General features: G+C 48.6%; 1 long non-coding RNA gene across 2 annotated transcripts in view; it reads left to right on the top strand.

The window, feature by feature from the left end:
• LOC147109613 (uncharacterized) overlaps positions 1-18864 on the top strand; it is a 70334-nt gene that overhangs the window by 36618 nt on the left and 14852 nt on the right. For both annotated transcript variants that reach the window (XR_015080321.1, XR_015080320.1), the window contains exon 2: positions 7745-7863. This is a non-coding gene — a long non-coding RNA (uncharacterized LOC147109613). The remainder of the gene's footprint in view (positions 1-7744; positions 7864-18864) is intronic.

Below are 18864 nucleotides of genomic sequence, written 5' to 3'. Positions count from 1 at the left end.
ATTTGCCCTCGCCTCTCTGAAGGCACTGACTCATGCTGGGCTCTGGTTCCACAGGAACCATCTGCACTCCAGTGCATTGCTTGGGTGGTCCATCATCATGTCTGCAGCCTAGATAGTGAGTGCCGGCGGGCTCTCCTCACTGTGGAGGAATTCGCAGTTGAGCCGGATACTGCCATGTCGTCGCCCGACATGGACCCAGCAGGACAGCAGTCGGGAATGATATTTCCCAGGTGGTATTACCACTCTCAACCCAGATGAATTGAGCCAGCATTAGCCTACTGCCCCGTGACTGAACCACAGGCCTGGGAATTGAAGCTGGGATCTTAACTGGCCTGCATGGCTCACCTCTACACTGAGCAGCACACTCAGCAACTGACTGTAGTCTGTGCTGCGACTGCTGCTGATTGGAGAATCAAATGAGATCAGTCGAAGGAAAAGGATGTTTAGACCACATTCTAAAGAGAGCGCTGTGCTCAATAACCCTGTGTGGAAATATTATTATAGCTCTCTCTTAGTCAATTGTAGAAGCAGGGTCAGGTTAGTTATTGGAAACTGCAGGAGCTTGAAAGCTGGTAGTGTAAGCACTCGGTGAAGACACCAGAGCTAAATGTAGTAAGGATCTGGTTACTGTAGGCTGAGGGCAGGTTACAAAGTACTGGGCCGAGCAGGGTGACCATGGCATGATCCGCGAGTGGAAGTGTTTGATACAAGCTCAGTCTGCACCCAACGGAAAGTTTCAATAGTTGTTATGTCATCCGGAAACACTGACACAGCGCAGCAGGCCGCACCCGATGGCTACTTCCTGCCGGAAATTCACACGGGCAGCAATCGTGGAACTTCCTACAGCTCTCGCCATGCACCCATGGTGGCCGGACAGTGGCACACGAGCACATGTGTGGGAGTTGGTCACCGTTTGGGATCTCGCCATAGTTTTCTCATGATTAGGACCCGGCCTTAATGTGTGTTTTGTGAGGGTTTCCCCAGACAGCCCCAAGCTGGGATGGCCATCCACAGGCAGGCGAGAGGTCATTCAAATGCGGGAAGGGCAGTTCTTCTGCATAGATCATGAATAATGCCCCAATGCCTGGCCATTCAGAAGACATATAGCACCTTGGTGTTGACGAAGTCTTTTGACATCTGCCAATCTTTGACGGGTTGGGGGGCTTTTTAATAAGTAACATAGACACTAGGGTCTCCATTTAACGAGAGGGCGGGGAGGGTGCGGTGGAGCCCGGTAGCAGGCGACAGACCCGGCAAGGTCAGGGACGTGGAGGCCCCCTGCTGACCTTACCGACGGGGCCTCATGAAACTAAATCGTCACTGACCCCTGCCCGACACCTGGCTACATTCACTACCTGGCCGGCGGCCGGGAGTAGGAATTTAGCAGCAAAAGGCTGTAGTCGGGGGCCTGTGGGAACGGCCCCCAGCAGACAGTGGAAGGAGGGCTTTGCAGGAGATTGGGGGTGGCAAGGCTGGGGCTAGGGAAGGCCCAAGGACTCCATGAGGGGTCTGGGGGGGGCTCTCCTGCCCCTCTTGGCCCACAATGAGTTCGAAAAGGAGCAGATCTTTAATACTTACCTTGGTCAGTCGGCGCCTCACGCCTTGGATCTGTTGCCGGGAAGCCGACAGTGTGGGACTCCTCCTGACGGTCAGGTAATTCTAATCCTGGCACCGATGGTCGTTGGGCCGCGACTTTTGAACGTTAACGAGGCCCCCACCTGCCTTCTGCGGGAGCCTTGTTGATGGCCTGATTTGGTTTTGTAATAATTTAAACAGCCTGGTTGGAGCCGGGAGGTAGAGTATTTGAAATTTTAGCCCACGCCCTTGCCACGCACCATTCCCGCTGCCAAAGGAGGGGGCGCGTGGTGGTGGCGTGAAGTTAAAATCGAAGCCTAGAAGTCAGTCAGTCAGGTAAGGCAGCATAAAGGCTGTGAACTCCAATGTCCATGTGTGTTGAATCTGTTTTGCTCCACCACTAAAGTTGGGTGAACTGGAACTTGCTACCACAGGGAGTACTTGAGGCGGATAGCGTAGATACATTTAAGGTGAAGCTAGATAAGTACATGAGAGAGAAGGGAATAGAAGGAGATGCTGATAGGGTGAGATGAAGTCGGGTGGGAGGAGGCTCATGTGGAGCACAAACCAGTTGGGTCGAATGGCCTGTTCTACGTCATTCCATCTAAATATATAATTAGAAAGAAGGAAAGACTTGCATTTATGTAGCGCCTTTCATGACCACCGGACGTCTCAAAGCGCTTTACAGCCAATGAAGTACTTTTGAAGTGGAGTCACTGTTGTAATGTGGGAAACGCGGCAGCCAATTTGTGCACAGCAAGGTCCTAGAAACAGCAATGTGATAATGACCACTGTTTTTTTGTTAGGTTGGTTGAGGGAGAAATATTGGCCAGGACACTGGGGATAACTCCCCTGCTCTTCTTCGAAATAGTGCCATGGGATCTTTTACGTCCACCTGAGAGAGCAGACGGGACCTCGGTTTAACGTCTCATCTGAAAGACGGCACCTCTGACAGTGCAGCACTCCCTCAGCACTGCACTGGAGTGTCAGCCTAGCTTTATGTGCTTAAGTCCCTGGAGTGGGACTTGAACTCACAACCTTCTGACTCAGAGGCGAGTGTGCTACCAATATTTTAGTTACAGGCACAATAGTGTACAGTGTGGTTACACGCACAGTATAATTAGTGGTAGCAGAATGAGTGTAGATTGCAATTATAGGCAGGGTGATTGTCGGGTGTGTTTCGAGGCAGGGTGACTATATGGTATAATTAATACTGGGTGTATTTCCAGACGGGAGGAGGGGTGTACAGGTTAAGTACAGGCAGGAGGAGGGGTGTACGGTGTCAGTACAGGCGGGAGGAGGGGTGTACGGTGTCAGTATAGGCGGGAGGAGGGGTGTACGGTGTCAGTACAAGCAGGAGGAGGGGTGTACGGTGTCAGTACAGGCGGGAGGAGGGGTGTACGGTGTCAGTACAGGCAGGAGGAGGGGTGTACGGTGTCAGTACAGGCAGGAGGAGGGGTGTACGGTGTCAGTATAGGCGGGAGGAGGGGTGTACGGTGTCAGTACAGGCAGGAGGAGGGGTGTACGGTGTCAGTACAGGCGGGAGGAGGGGTGTACGGTGTCAGTACAGGCAGGAGGAGGGGTGTACGGTGTCAGTACAGGCGGGAGGAGGGGTGTACGGTGTCAGTACAAGCAGGAGGAGGGGTGTACGGTGTCAGTACAGGCGGGAGGAGGGGTGTACGGTGTCAGTACAGGCGGGAGGAGGGGTGTACGGTGTCAGTACAGGCAGGAGGAGGGGTGTACGGTGTCAGTACAGGCGGGAGGAGGGGTGTACGGTGTCAGTACAGGCAGGAGGAGGGGTGTACGGTGTCAGTACAGGCAGGAGGAGGGGTGTACGGTGTCAGTACAGGCGGGAGGAGGGGTGTACGGTGTCAGTACAGGCAGGAGGAGGGGTGTACGGTGTCAGTACAGGCAGGAGGAGGGGTGTACGGTGTCAGTACAGGCGGGAGGAGGGGTGTACGGTGTCAGTACAGGCAGGAGGAGGGGTGTACGGTGTCAGTACAGGCAGGAGGAGGGGTGTACGGTGTCAGTACAGGCGGGAGGAGGGGTTTACAGTGTCAGTACAGGCAGAAGGAGGGGTATACGGTGTCAGTACAGGCAGAAGGAGGGGGTGTACGGTGTCAGTACAGGCAGGAGGGGGGTGTACGGTGTCAGTACAGGCAGGAGGAGGGGTGTACGGTGTCAGTACAAGCAGGAGGAGGGGTGTATGGTGTCAGTACAGGCAGGAAGAGGGGTGTACGGTGTCAGTGCAAGCAGGAGGAGGGGTGTATGGTGTCAGTACAGGCAGGAAGAGGGGTGTACGGTGTCAGTGCAAGCAGGAGGAGGGGTGTATGGTGTCAGTACAGGCAGGAGGAGGGTGAATGGTGTGTGGCTGTGATGATTGACCTTCAACCACCACAACCATTGTGCTAGGTATGACTCCAGCGTTTTCCTCCCGATTCCCATTGACTTCAGTTTTACTAGGGCTCCTTGATGCCACACTCGGTCAAATGCTGCCTTGATGTCAAGGGCAGTCACTCTCACCTCACCTCTGGAATTCAGCACCTTTGGTCCCTGTTTGGACCAAGGCTGTAATGAGGTCGTGAGCTGAGTGGTCTTGGCGGAACCCAAACTGGGCAGCAGTGAGCAGATTTTTGGTGAGTAAGTGCCGCTTGATAGCACTGTCGATAACACCTTCCATCATTTTGCTGATGATTGAGAGTAGACTGATGGGGCGGTAATTGGCCGGATTGGATTTGTCCTGCTTTTTGTGGATAGGACATACCTGGACAGTTTTCCACATTGTCGGATAGATGCCAGTGTTGTAGCCGTACTGGAACAGCTTGGCTAGAGGCGCAGCTAGTTCTGGAGTACAAGTCTTCAGCACGATAGCCGGGATGTTGCGGGGCCCATGGCCTTTGCTGTATCCAGTGCGCTCAGCCGTTTCTTGACATCACGTGGAGTAAATTGAATTGGCTGAAGACTGGCTTCTGCGGTGGTGGGGACCTTGGGAGGAGGCCGATATGGATCATCCACTTGGCTCTTCTGGCTGAAGATGGTTGCAAACGCTTCAGCCTTGTCTTCTGCACTCACGTGCTGGGCTCCACCATCATTGAGGATGGGGATGTTCATGGAGCCTCCTCCTCCCATTAGTTGTTTAATGGTCCACCACCATTCACGACTGGATGTGACAGGACTGCAGAGCTTTGATCTGATCCGTTGATTGTGGGATTGCTTAGCCCTGTCTATAGCATGCTGCTACCGCTTTTTAGCATGCATGTAGTTCTGTGTTGCAGCTTCCCCAGGTTATCACCTCATTTTTAGGTATGCCTGGTGCTGCTCCTGGCATACTCTTCTACATTCCTTATTGAACCAGCATTGGTCTCCTGGCTTGTTCGTAATGGTAGAGTGAGGGATATGCTGGGCCATGAGGTTACAGATTGTGGTGGAATACAATTCTACTGCTGCTGATGGCCCACAGCGCCTCATGGATGCCTAGTTTTGAGCTGCTAGATCTGTTCTGAATCTATCCCATTTAGCACGGTGGTAGTGCCACACAACACGATGGAGGGTGTCCTCAGTGTGAAGACGGGACTTCGTCTCCACAATGACTGTGCGGTGGTCACTGCTACCAATATGTCATGGACAGATGCATCTGTGACAGGTAGATTGGTGAGGACGAGGTCAAGTAGGTTTTTCCCTCATGTTGGTTCTCTCATCACCTGCCGCACGCCCAGACTGGCAGTTATGTCCTTCAGGACTCGGCCAGCTCATTCAGTAGTGGTGATGGACATTGAAGTCCCCCGCCCAGAGTACATTCTGTGCCCTTGCTACTCTCAGTGCTTCTTCCAAGTGGTGTTCAACATGGAGGAGTACTGATTCATCAGCTGAGGGAGGGCAATAGGTGGTAATCAGCAGTAGGTTTCCTTGCCCGTGCTTGACCTGAAGCCATGAGACTTCATGGGGTCCGGAGTCAATGTTGAGGACTCCCAGGGCCACTCCTTCCCGACTGTATACCACTGTGCCCCCAGCCCGGTGAGACAGGACATACCCAGGGATGGTGATGGAGGAGTTCGGGACATTGGCTGAAAGGTATGATTCTGTGAGTATGACTATGTCAAGCTGTTGCTTGACTAGTCTGTGAGACAGCTCTCCCAATTTTGGCACAAGTCCCCAGATTTTGGTGAGGGGGACTTTGCAGGGTTGACTGGGTTGGGTGTGCCGTTGCCATGTCCGTAGCTGGTGCCGAGGTCAATGCCGGGTGATCCGTCCGGTTTCATTCTTATGATGTTCTGTAGCAGTTAGTTACTACGGCGTGGCTTGCTAGGCCATTTCAGAGGGCAGTTAAGAGTCAACCACATTGCTATGGGTCTGGAGTCACATATAGGCCAGACCGGGTAAGGATGGCAGATTTCCTTCCCTAAAGGACATTAGTGAACCAGATGGGTTTTTACGACAATCCGATAGTTTCATGGTTACTATTACTGATACTAGCTTTTTATTCCAGATTTATTTAATTAACTGAATTTAAATTCCCCAGCTGCTGTGGTGGGACTTGAACTCGCGTTTCTGGATCATTAGTTCAGCCCTCTGGGTTAATAGCCCAGTGACATTACCACTACGCTACCGTTCCCAACTGTGTGAGTGCAGGCAGGACGGGTGGGGAGGGGCACACGCTGTAAGTATAGGCAGGGGGAGGGACGTAAGGGTTAGGTACATGGAGGACAGAGGCACACGGTTTAAGTACAGTTGGGTGGACGCACGGGTTAGGTACAGGCGGGGGGTGGGGGCGGGCGCACAGTGTAGGTACAGGCGGGGGCCGGCGCACAGTGTAGGTACAGGCGGTGGGGGTCACACAGTGTAGGTACAGGCGGTGGGGGGCACACAGTGTAGGTACAGGCGGGTGGGGCGGGCGCACAGTGTAGGTACAGGCGGGGGCGGGCGCACAGTGTAGGTACAGGCGGTGGGGGGACACACAGTGTAGGTACAGGCGGGTGGGGCGGGCGCACAGTGTAGGTACAGGTGGGGGGGCCACACAGTGTAGGTACAGGCGGTGGGGGGCACACAGTGTAGGTACAGGCGGTGGGGGGACACACAGTGTAGGCACAGGCGGGTGGGGCGGGCGCACAGTGTAGGTACAGGTGGGGGGGCCACACAGTGTAGGTACAGGCGGTGGGGGGCACACAGTGTAGGTACAGGCAGGAGATGGGGTGTTTTTTCAGGTAGGAGGACTGCATTATGTTGCATAAAAAAGCTGAAACTTTTCTTAATGAGTGAGATTATCAATTTATGTCACACGCAGGGCAGTTTTGAATGGGCTCGGAATGGGATTTAGCCTGATTCCAGTTCGGACCGTTACAGTCTCCTGACAGAGAGGACATCCATGCAATGCATCGGCACTGGATCATTATCCCAAGTCCCAGAGGTGAAAGGGCAGTGTGCTAACCCACTGCACCTCAGTCTATATCTTGTTTACAAAGAATAGAATGAAGGGCAACTGGAGGATATATTGAATTGCACTGAGGCAGCGTATAGGGAGCGTTATATTAGCTGTGGCTCAGTGGTAGCATTCTCGCCTTTGATTCGGTGGCTACAGGTTCAAGCCCCAATACAGTGATTTGAGCACGAAATCTATACTGACAATTCAGTGCAGTACTGAGGGAGTGCTGCAGTGTCAGAGGTGCTGTCTTTCAGTTGAGATGTTAAGCCAAGACCTTGTCTGCCCTCTCAGGTTGAATGTAAAAGAATGCATGGCACTATTCGATGAAGAGCAGGGGAGTCCTGGCCAATATTTATCCCCCAATCAACGCCTAAAAAAACAGATTATCTGGTCATTATCACATTGCTGTTTGTGGGACCTTGCTGTGTGCAAATTGGCTGCCACGTTTCCTACATTACAACAGTGACTACACTCCAAAAGTTCTTCATTGGCTATAATGTGCTTTGGGACATCCTGTGGTTGTGAAAGGTGCTATAGAAATGCAAGATTTTCTTTACTATGCATCTAACCTATTCTACACCTGACGAGGGAAGTGATAGATGTTGACACTGGGTACCTGATATGGAAAATGTCTCAATCTTCCAACACAAAATAAAAGAAGAAATAATGGAATTAAAATATGTATAAGTAAGAAAGTGTGCTCGCTCAGCTTCTGTTGAATTGCTTTCTGTGCTTTGGCCTTGTTTGCAGATTGCGGGGTAAGCCCTGATGGGGAGACGGGCTATGCGACAGCAGCCCTGGGGAACACGTGGAGCCACAGCGTCAACACCAGGCTCATCGTGCAGTATCTGGACTACCACAGCAGGCAGGTGAGGTTCGCAGGGGCTGAGAGCTGGGGCGGAGGCGGAGGAAGCGAAGCTTCTTATCATTGTGGGTTGCCACACGGGGTTCAAGAACTCAACCACAGGGGGAGATAGGCGGGCACAGCACTGAGAGCTGCCACGAGTCAGAGCGGAGAAAAGATTGCGATAAGCTGTAAGGATGTGCTAGCTGCTTTTTAATCAGACTGGGTTCCTGTTTATCCACTGATTTTTTTTGTGACTCAACACCACATTAATCAGGTGTAAGTAAGTGTTACGGGCCCCTGAGCAACATTTCTCTGCCCTTTCTTAAAGGCGCTATATCCCATAATAACACAAACTGTACATGCTTGATCTCAGAACTACAATTGTATAAATTTCAGGGCAGAAGGAGAGTCTTGGCCTACCATGCCTGCGCTAGCTCCAGCGGTAGCACTCTCACCTCTGAGTCACAAGGCCGTGGGTTCAAGTCCTACCCCAGAGAATTGAGCACCGAATCCAGGCTGACACTCCAGTGCAGTACTAAGAGAGTACTGCACTGTCAGAGGTCATGGAAGGTGTTATTTAAATGTAAATCTTTATTTATTTTTTTAGTCTGCTCCTGGTATTTCATAGTCGTTCATTAAAAAAAAATGTAATTGAATCATCAGACCATTAGAATGAAGTGATTTTGAATTAAGAGAACTTGGCTGCAGTGATATCCCATTTCCCTGCATCCTTTAATATTTTTATTCCAGTGTTTACCTCCTATCCCCTTAAATGTCATTTGTCAGCCGTGGCTCAGTTTGTAGCCCTCTCGCCTCTGAGTCAGAAAGTTGCGTTGTGGGCTCCAGTCCCGCCCCGGAGACTTGAGCACATCATCTCGGCTGACACTCCAGTGCAGTGCTGAGGGAGTGCTGCACTGTCGGAGGTGCCGTCTTTCGGATGAGACGTTAAACCGAGGCTCCGCCTGCTCTCTCTCAGGTGGACGTAAAAGATCCCATGGCACTATTTCGAAGAAGAGCAGGGCAGTTCTCCCCTGGGGAAGAATTTAGACTTTTTCGCCACAGAAAATGACAACAAAAGAAATGAGCAAAATCACTGTGAATGTTTGAAATCGGAAATAAAAACCGAAAATGCTGGAAATGCTCAGCAGGTCAGGCAGCATCTGTGGAGAGAGAAACAGAGTGAACGCTTCAGGTCAATGACCTTTCATCAGGAAACGTTTCTCTCTCCACAGATGCCGCCTGACATGCTGAGTATTTCCAGCATTTTCTGTTTTTATGACAACAATTGAAAACCTGATTTAAAAAAAAAGGAATGGAAGTCGTTTTTCCAGCTGCAGAACAAGTACAGCCTACCCTATGTTGGTCTTTACCCAAATGATTTAATCTCACGAGGGATATTTCTGTATAATGAGTCCCAGGTCCACAGAGACCCTATCTCTGTAACCTCCTACAACCCGCAAGCTCTGTGTTCCTCCAATTCTGGCCTCTTGCGCGTACCCCTCTTCCCTTGCTCCACCATTGGCGGCCGTGCCTTGAGCTGTCCAGGTCCTAAACTCTGTAGTTCTCTCCGCCTCTCTACCTCTCTCTCCTTTAAGATGCTCCTTAAAACTTACCTCTTTGACCAAGCTTTGAAACACGGGTCCTAATATCTCCTTAAATAAAAACAGAAAATGTTGGAAATACTCAGCAGGTCAGGCAGCATCTGTTTATTGGTCGATGTCCTTTCATCTGTAGGGGGTGGCGGGTGGCGCGTGCGCCCAGTCAGTTATGCCCCTGACTGCCTGCGAGCGGTTCGAATCGCTCCCACGCCCCAGGGTTCTAGACACCAGACTTAGGTACAGGCGGCAATACAGAAAAACTCGAGTAAACAGGTGGTTCGGTGTAAGAAAACCAAGATTTTATTAAAACAGAAATGAAAACAAAGTCTTATGAGAAAATTACTGGTAGAGAACAATTACAGGCATATAACACTATAACTTATATACTTATACAGGGAATGGGGAACACATGGCACATCGAGGGAAAAACAACTACTTTAACAATCCCCTTATCCTTATCCCACCCCTATACCTAACTAGATTAAGCTATGAGGGGCCAGGAATTCATGCTCACCAATCCAAAGCAAAACCTGTTGTTTTAGCAATCGCGAGTTTTGAGGTCTGGGCTGCTGTCCTTTGGGGTACTCCGTCGCCACGTGGTCTCAGGGCGCGGTGCTGGAGCTGCTGCTGCGACACACCTTTCTTCTCCTCAGTTGCCGTCATCGTCTCGTCGCGATGGGTTCTCTTCTTCTCCCTCGGGTGGTCGTCGGCGGTAACGTTGCGTCAGCGAGACGATTGGCAGTTTTCACTGCTTAGATTTTCCTACCCATTCTTAGAACGCCAGCATATTCGTTATGGCGTGGACACCTGCGTTTAACGCCAGTTCATTCACAGTGTTCAACTAGCCAACTTAGTCTCACTGTCCTCAGATATTTTCTTCCCCAAGCGTCAACTTATAACTCGCCGCTCGGTATTAATTAATGCGTCTTCTGCTGCCCTTCTCTGCTCTTTGTCGGGTCTACCTTACTCTTCGTCTCGCCTCGTTTCCTCTGCCCTCTCTCGTGGCCCGGGTGTCCTGGGTGACTTTGGATTCGGGTCTCGTCCCCCACCCGCAATTGGTATGGGTGTCCTTGGTTGTTTGCACAATACGGGAGCGAGAAGAGAACCCGCCACGAGGCCAGGGCACGAGTGCGGGTGGCAGCAGCCCACGCGAGCAGAGAGCAAGATTGCTACTAAGGGCCTACAGTTATACTCCTTTCGATGGCCCTTATCTGCGCGCCAAATCAGGTCAGTCCATTGTTTCACTTTTGGCGGGCTGTGTTAAATGATTGTACCAATCTAAAATAACTGGTTTTAGATGGCTGTTTATCGCACCTAATGGCCTGATGTCCGGGCTGTATTGTCATTAATGCATTTTGATCGACCTATCCAGCCTTGATGGCTTCCTTAAACTGTTTCCGATTATTTATGCGGACAAGCTAATGGCCTCATGCTTAGGCCTAACTGGGTTGATCTGTCCCAATTTGACGAAAATGCATATTCAAATGTTTGCTTAGCTGTCTGGCCCTTCAAACACAAAAGTCCTTTTCACAGAAATGCATTTTAAGTTTCGATTTCCCAAAGCTGCTTGTTCTGAGCTGCAGAGTCCAAGCTTTTAAAATCTTACAGGCTTTTGGTCACGAGGTGCGGACGCCATCTTTGGGTACCCCTTTTAAATTGTCCATAGGGTCCCTTTTATTAATAACCTTGGGGAAATGTGGAAATTTTGCGAATCCTACACATCAGAATCTCTAACTCCTTCCAGTTCTGGCAAAAGGTCATCGACCTGAAACGTTGACTCTGTTTCTCTCTCCTCAGCCTGACCTGCTGAGTATTTCCAACACTTTCTGTTTTTATTTCAGATTTCCAGCATCCACAGTATTTTGCTTTTGTTCTCATATCTCCATATGTGGCTCGGCGTCAAATTTTGTTTGATAACGCTCCTCTGAAGCACCTTGGGATGTTTTACTCAGTTAAAGGCACTATTTAAATGCAAGTTGTTGTTGTTGTTGAATCAGAACCACAGCTTATTTGTCCATCCTCGTAGCTCCATTCTCTAACCCTGGCTGGTTGCTTTCCACTGACTTTCGTATTAATTAGTAGCAATGTCCTGAGGAAGTTACTTTGGTTACAGTAGGGTGTGTGGATGGTGTGGTGTCTGTACACCCACACTTGGGGACCGAATTATCAGCCCTTGAAATATTTCTGAAGCCACTTTGCACAGTGCCCCATGTAACGCCCACACTAACAGACCCAGTGACAACAGCCGCTTGCACTGTCTGCTCTCCTTTTTGAAGTTATTTCACCTTTGCTTAACAGCTCTTTAACAGTGGGTGATGCCACTGCCCGGCATCATGTGAAGCCACACGGACCAGAAGGTCCAGTAACTTAGCACATCTCAGCAAGACACTGTTCTTTCTCTTGATCACAATAATGTATTTCAATAGGCAGTGCATTTACCCACTTAACCTTCACTGAAGCACTTTATAGCCTGTTGAATACTCACCACAAACAAATGCATCCTGGATGTGAAATGGATGTGAATGGGATGTGGTCTCAGACATGGGGAGTTGGCATTAATTGCCCAAGCTGTTTTGACGAGCCACTGGACAAAGATACTGTAGAATAGGTCAAACCCATAAAGGACAGAAGGCCCCAGGATTGATACCCGGTCTGTGTTTATTTTGCTGTTCTCAGCTGGGGATGCCACAATTGGCCTCAGCACCACTGGGAAAGGGATGGGAAAAATCAGCCAGGCATCACACCTTGCTGGAAAATGCACGTGCTGTGACGCCCTCTATTATGGAATAGCCTGTCTGAGCTCACTTACGAAGAATGACCAACGTCTGTCAAGACTCCCTGGCTGGTGAAACCATACCCCAGTAAGAAAGAAAGAACTTGGATTTCAATAGCGCCTTTCACGACCTCAGGACGTCCCAAAGCGCTTTACAGCCACTGAAGTACTTTTGAAGTGTAGACACTGTTGTAATGTGGGAAACGCGGCAGCCAATTGGTGCACAGCAAGCTCCCACAAACAGCAATAAGATAATGACCAGATAATCTGTTTTTAGTGATGTTGGTTGAGGGATTAACAATGGCCAGGACGTCAAGGAGAACTCCCCTGCTCTTCTTTGAAATAGTGGCCTTGGGATCTTTTACATTCACCTGAGAGGCCAGTCGTGCTCTTGATTTAACATCTCATCCAAAAGATGGGACCTCGACAGTGCAGCGCTCCCTCAGCACGGCACTGGAGTGACAGCCGAGATTATGTCCTCAAGTCTCTGGAGTGGGACTTGAACCCAAGACCACCTGACTCTGAGGCGAGCGTGCTACCCACTGACCATGGATGACACAAAGAGCCAAGGAGAGGATGGGCAGAGGGAAATTTTCCAAAAGAAAAATTGACTCGGGAGTACTCTTTAGTGATTTACTGCAATTACAGAAAGTGGTCTCTGGTTGTGATCTCTGTGTTTGTGTAGCAGAGCTTAGTAATTAGCCCACATGGCTGGTAAGTGCATTTAATAGATGTAATTTTATACTTGGGGCTTTTTCTGATTCGCAGACAATATAATGTACCGCAAAGTGTTTTGTTTTTTAAGTTTTTGTCTGTGAGCAATGCCACTGGAAATGAATTCTAATCGATGTAATTTTATACCACAGTGCCCTTGGGGAAAGATCCCGGGCAAGGAGCAAGTTGCACTATAATCTGCTAAAGAATGCAAACTGTAGTCTGAGCCATACCAAGATATCACTTAACTCCAGGGAACAGAAACTCACGCAGAGACGCAGGAAAGAAAAAGCACAAATGCTGCAAATCTGGAATAAAACGGATCCTGCTGAAAATGAACAGCAGGTTTGACGGCATCTGAAAGGGAACATTTGGTATGGGACAGGCCACTGGATTACTAGTCCTGCAGCATAGCCACTTCGCTGCTGGACACCAGCTACTGTTACTGGACTAATAATCCAGAGAGCGTGAGTTCAAATACCGCCCCATGGCAGTTTGAGAATTTGAATTCAGTTTTTTTTAAATCTGGAACTCAAAAGGTGGCATCAGTAAAAGTGAAGCTATCGATTTGTTGTTTAATTTAAAAAAAACAACTGGTTCACTGATGTCCTTCAGGGAAGGAAACCTGTTGTCCTTACCCGATCTGGCCTATAGGTGACTCCAGTCTCACACCGACCTGGTTGACTCTTAACTGCCCTCTGAACTGCCCAGCAAGCCCCTCAGTTGTATCAAACCGATACCAGCGGTTCAAGAAGACGGCCCTCCACCACCTACTCAGAGCCAGCCTCGCCAGTGATGCCCACAGCCCGAGAATGAATTTTTAAAAATAGACCTGAGGAGAGGTCACAAGTATGACACTGTCTCTCTACGTGCGTGTACACACACACTCACACACGTATGGCCATCTACCTGTGCACATAGACACATCTGTACATACACATGTATCCACCAGTTTTATATACACATGGGCCTCTACCCATAGTAACACATATAACCTGCGCCTACATGTCCCTGTATCCAAACGCACTCACATGTACCTCTTTCTTTTCTTCTTAACTTTCCTCTTGTCCTAAAGGTGTTTGACACTTGCTGTAGTATGGTTCTTCTGTTAACCCTCATCCAAGTGCCCATTGTTTATAAATAGTGAGTCTTGGCAGGCTCTTCAACCACAGTGTGCATGATATCTCGCCCAGATCCTTACCCTCTCTTGATGCCCACAGTAAAACTGTAATGTAAAAGCTCCCCAACAAAAACAGAAGGTGGAACACTTTGAAATACCTATTCTTCTCTGCCTTTCCTCCCCAAGAGAACAACACAGTCTTGTATCTCACCTCTGGATATGGGCAGGCTGTTGAGCTGAAAAATCACCCGAAGTTCAAGGTCAGCTGCCAAAAGTTCCCACAAAGTGCCGGAACATAATCAGCCACACTCTAGGAAGCAAAATAGTTCCGTCCCAATCTTGATCCAGGAAAAGCAGCTGTTGCTTAAGTGCTTGGGTTCTTAAAGATGTTCACAACTAGATATGATCCAGAAAAAAACTTACAGTTCACCCAATATGGCATCCAGTTTTTTTTTAAATGACTCCAAGGTTTTTTGCCTCCTCTACCCTGTTGGTTGATTGTTACCAACTCCATCTTGGGACATTTTACTATATTAAAATATTAAATATTAAAATATCAAAGGCGCTGTATAAATGCGAGTTGTTGTTGTGTGGACACCTCATGCGCTGCCCGAGGTCTGACCCTGCCCAAATATTCACCACCAAGATAGAAGAGGCCTCCGAGGTAGACCCAGAACAAGGTGGCAACATAAAAATGCTTCATAACAGCATGGGTCTCACTTCTGATGAGGCACAAGTGAGAGCAAAAGTTGGAAGAAGCTGGTAGCAGCAACATCGTCTTATGGGTGAGTCCCTAGTAAATAAAAAATAAATAAACTCCCACTCCAGAGACTTGAACACCTAGTCCAGGCTGACACTCCAGTGCAGTACTGAGGGAGTGCTGCACTGTCAGTGGTGCTGTCTTTCAGATGAGACGTTAAACCGAGGCCCCGTCTGCCCACTCGGGTGGATGTATAAGATCTCATGGCACTATTGGAGAAAGAACAGGGGAGTTCTCTCCAGTGTCCTGGCGATATTTATCCCTCAACCAACATCACTAAAATAGATTATCTGCTCATTATCACATTGCTGTTTGTGGGAGCTTGCTGTGCGCAAATTGGCTGACTTTCCTACATTACAACAGTGACTACACTTCAAAAGTACTTTATTCGAAAGTGCTTTGGGACGCCCTGAGGTCGTGAAAGGCGAAATCTTTTGTCCTTCTTTCTTAAACCACCCTAGATGGAAGTCCATTCTTGCAGATGTAGCTGCTTTTTGGGCGCATTTGTTTGAACTGACCCTGTCAATCAATGTCCCATTCAGTGGAAAGTAGCAAACATCATCCCTATTGATAAGGGAGTCAAGGGATGCCTCGATAACTATAGACTAATATTTGAACTGCTAATTGTGTCAAAGCTCGTGGAAATCAAAAGGCTGCAAGTTCAATTTCTGGTCTCTGGCGAGCTAGCTTCAATTGGTCATCGTGCCTCTGAGTTAAGGAGCACAAAATCCAGGTTCATGTGAATGTCAGCTGAGGACAAGAATGATCATAACTGTAATGACCCCACTGTTGAATGGCCTGTCGACACTCCCCATCTATGTAGAAGCAATACTGCAATTTACAGAAGATTCTAATCACATTTCCTGTCAATCAGGAAAGCAGAAAATATCAAACTCAAAACCCATTTCATACAGACTAAAACTACCGATCGCTTTTATTTATAATTAGATGATTTGTTCCAGCAGAAGTATTGAGAGATGCCATATAACCCACGTAGTAATTTACAGTGTGTACAATTAGAATGCTTAAAGGACTCCTTGTTATTCCTGCTCCTTCAGTCCTCCGCCCCTCCGTTCAGGGGTGATGTCAGGAAGCACTTCTTCACACAAAGGCTGGTGGAAATCCGGAACTCTCCCCCGAAAAAGTTGTTGAAGCTGGGAATCAATTGAAAATTTCAAAACTGTGATTGATAGATTTTTGTTACACAAGGGTATTTAAGGTTACAGAACCTAGGTGGGTATTTGGTGTTAAGATACAGAACAGCCATGATCTAATTGATTGGCGGAACAGTCTCGAGGGGCTGAATGGCCTCTTCCTGTTCCTGTAAACTCTTGAAATGACAGTTTCTTGTAAGCTTGCTTACAGAGTCCGATTCACCCGATACAATATCGGCACTGGAGCTGAGCCTCTGGACACTTGGGTTTTATTCCTTTAACTCCTTTTGGAAAAAGCAGTTTCTCCGAGGATTCTGCTTAACAACCAACTTTGCCGGGCTTACAGGCCACTCACAATAAGGCAATTAGCTGAAGAGTTGATGTATAGCTGCCTGAATCGCAGGAAGTCATAAAACAATGGGCTTTGTTTAGAGAGGCCAGATTGACCTGTCAGACCAGTTGTAAAACACATTACTGGTCATAATACATCTATTAACATCTTAAACACACCGTCTCCATCAAAGAAACCTTTTGTCTTCAACTAATCCTCGATCAACGAGAATCCGCTCAGTCTTGTGGATTGACTGGCCCGGGCCCTCCATTTTAAACTTGGGAAAGGAACATCTTCACTGTGATTATTTCCACAGTGTTTTGAGTCCCCCTGCGCATGCACTCTCGTTTGGTACTGTGTATGCGCACTCAATCCGGTCGCAGGGGGGAGAGGAGCTTGGAGAGGGGGGTGGGGAGAGAAGGTCAGGAACTTGTTGGTGGGGGAGCATGGTGAGAACAGTGGGGAGAGAGCAAGAACGCGATCCAGATGGGAAGATAAATCTCGTTCTCCAGCCCTCTGTTAGGCCTGGATCATGTTCTTCCACCCCCAGTCCCTTTACACCTGCACCACGTTCTTTGTCTTCTTCCCCCGAGACTGCAGCGATTCAAGAAGACAGGTCATGACCACCCTCTCAAGGGCAACGAGGGATGGGCAATAAATAAATACATTTTTAAAAATGAGAGCCGGTTCTGTGTTGGTCCTGCCAACATGCCTGACTACATTTATGTGTTATTTGCCAGACTGGACCATTCCAATGTTCTCCTGGCCAGCCTTCCATTTTCCACCCTCAATGAACTTGAGCTCATCCAAAACTCTACTGCACATATCCTAACACGCAGCAAGTCCCATTCACCCATCACCCCTGTGCTTGTTGACCTACATTGGCTCATGGGCCACCAACAATGTTCCCCTAAGCTGCGTGGCCACGCAGCTGTCTGGAGGTCCCGCGGAGGCCGCTTACCGGCTCTTGAACGGGAGATTTAGTGCATGCGCGAAATTTTAAATGGGCACGCAGCCCGTTAAAGGGACAACGCACCCAAAAAAAAATTAGGGGTAACATTGACCACCAACACCTTGATTTTAAATTTCTCATCCTCATGTTAAAATCCCTCCATAGCCTCACCCCTTCCTATCTGAACTCGGCAGCGTGAGTGCTCTTAACCCGGGAGGGTGCGCCCTGCCTGTTCTCTGAAAGCAGTAGTGTTAGCGCTGAGAGCTCTGGAGCCTGCCTGTGAAAACGACTGGATCAAATTACACATTGCAGAGATCTTGACTACTCTCCAGCAGGCAGGATCAAATTACACATTCCAGATAAACTGCTGGGTGTGTCTTGTCCTCCAAGGGGACCAATCAGAAATCTGGTCTTGTCTTCCTCTTCTTCAAATATTTATTCATTCTTCCCTTTAAAAATGCAATGGTCCCTGCCTCAACACCACTTATGGAGTGCGTATGTCACGTAGAACTTTGCAGTTGTCTGCATGAAGTTTCATCAACTATTGATGTGCCCATGTCATTATTTTGTCCAATTTACTCTAATTTCAGAACCTCTGGCTCCATCCACTGCCTTCTCCCAGTTGCATATTTGATCACTTTGCATTAAGGTCATTTATGTAAATGAGAACGAGTGAGCCCTAGGGAACCCCACTCTGTACTTCCCCTCTCTCCACCCCACAACAGCCCTATGACATGCCATTCCTAAAGTTCCAAAGGCATTTGACAAAGTCTCAGATCAAAGACTATTAGTCAAACTAAAATTGTGAGGATTCAACATAAACCCTGGGATTTGATGAGTTTTTGGCTGAAGGGTAGGAAAGAACCAGGAGTATGTACCACACTTGTAGTACTGTGTACCAATATTCCCTCTCTTTTTTTCCTGCGCGGGCCCTTTAAATTTGGTGTGAGGCCGCGCATGCGCGGTATCTCTTCCAGCAGCAGCAACTGGTGAGCGGCCTGCATGGGACCTTGCGATTGATGCATGGCCGCGCACCTTAGGAGGAACATTGCTGTGTACCACACTTAGAGTACTGTGTACCACACTTGGAGTACCGTGTACCACACTTAGAGTACCGTGTACTACACGTAGAGTACAGCGTACTACACAGAGTGCCGTGTACTACACTTAGAGTATCGTGTACCATACAGAGTACTGTGTACCACACTTTTCTCTAGAAAAGAGAAGACTGTGGGGTGACCTAATAGAGGTCTTTAAAATGATGAAGAGGTTTGATCGGAAAGACGTAGAGCCAAAACTGTCGAATAGTACAGCACAGAAGGAGGCCATTCGGCCCATCGAGTCTGCACCAAAAGGGTCATAAATATAAGATAGTCACTAATAAATCCAATAAAGAATTCAGAAGAAGCTTCTTTACCCAGAAAGTGATTAGAATGTGGAACTCGCTACCACATTGGAGTAGTTGAGGTGAATAGCATAGATGCGTAAACACCAGTTGGGCCAAATTACCTGTTTCTGATATACATTATACAAATACACTTCAAGTTTACTCCTGATGATCAGTTCAATTATCTTTGCATAGCATGGGGGTGAAACTGATGGGCAGAGCAGTACCAGAAAT

Source organism: Somniosus microcephalus, chromosome 12 (assembly GCF_052327205.1).
Source record: "Somniosus microcephalus isolate GS21.2 chromosome 12, FLI_Smic_1.0, whole genome shotgun sequence".
NCBI lineage: Eukaryota > Metazoa > Chordata > Chondrichthyes > Squaliformes > Somniosidae > Somniosus > Somniosus microcephalus.
This window is presented reverse-complemented; position numbering and strand designations above follow the sequence as displayed.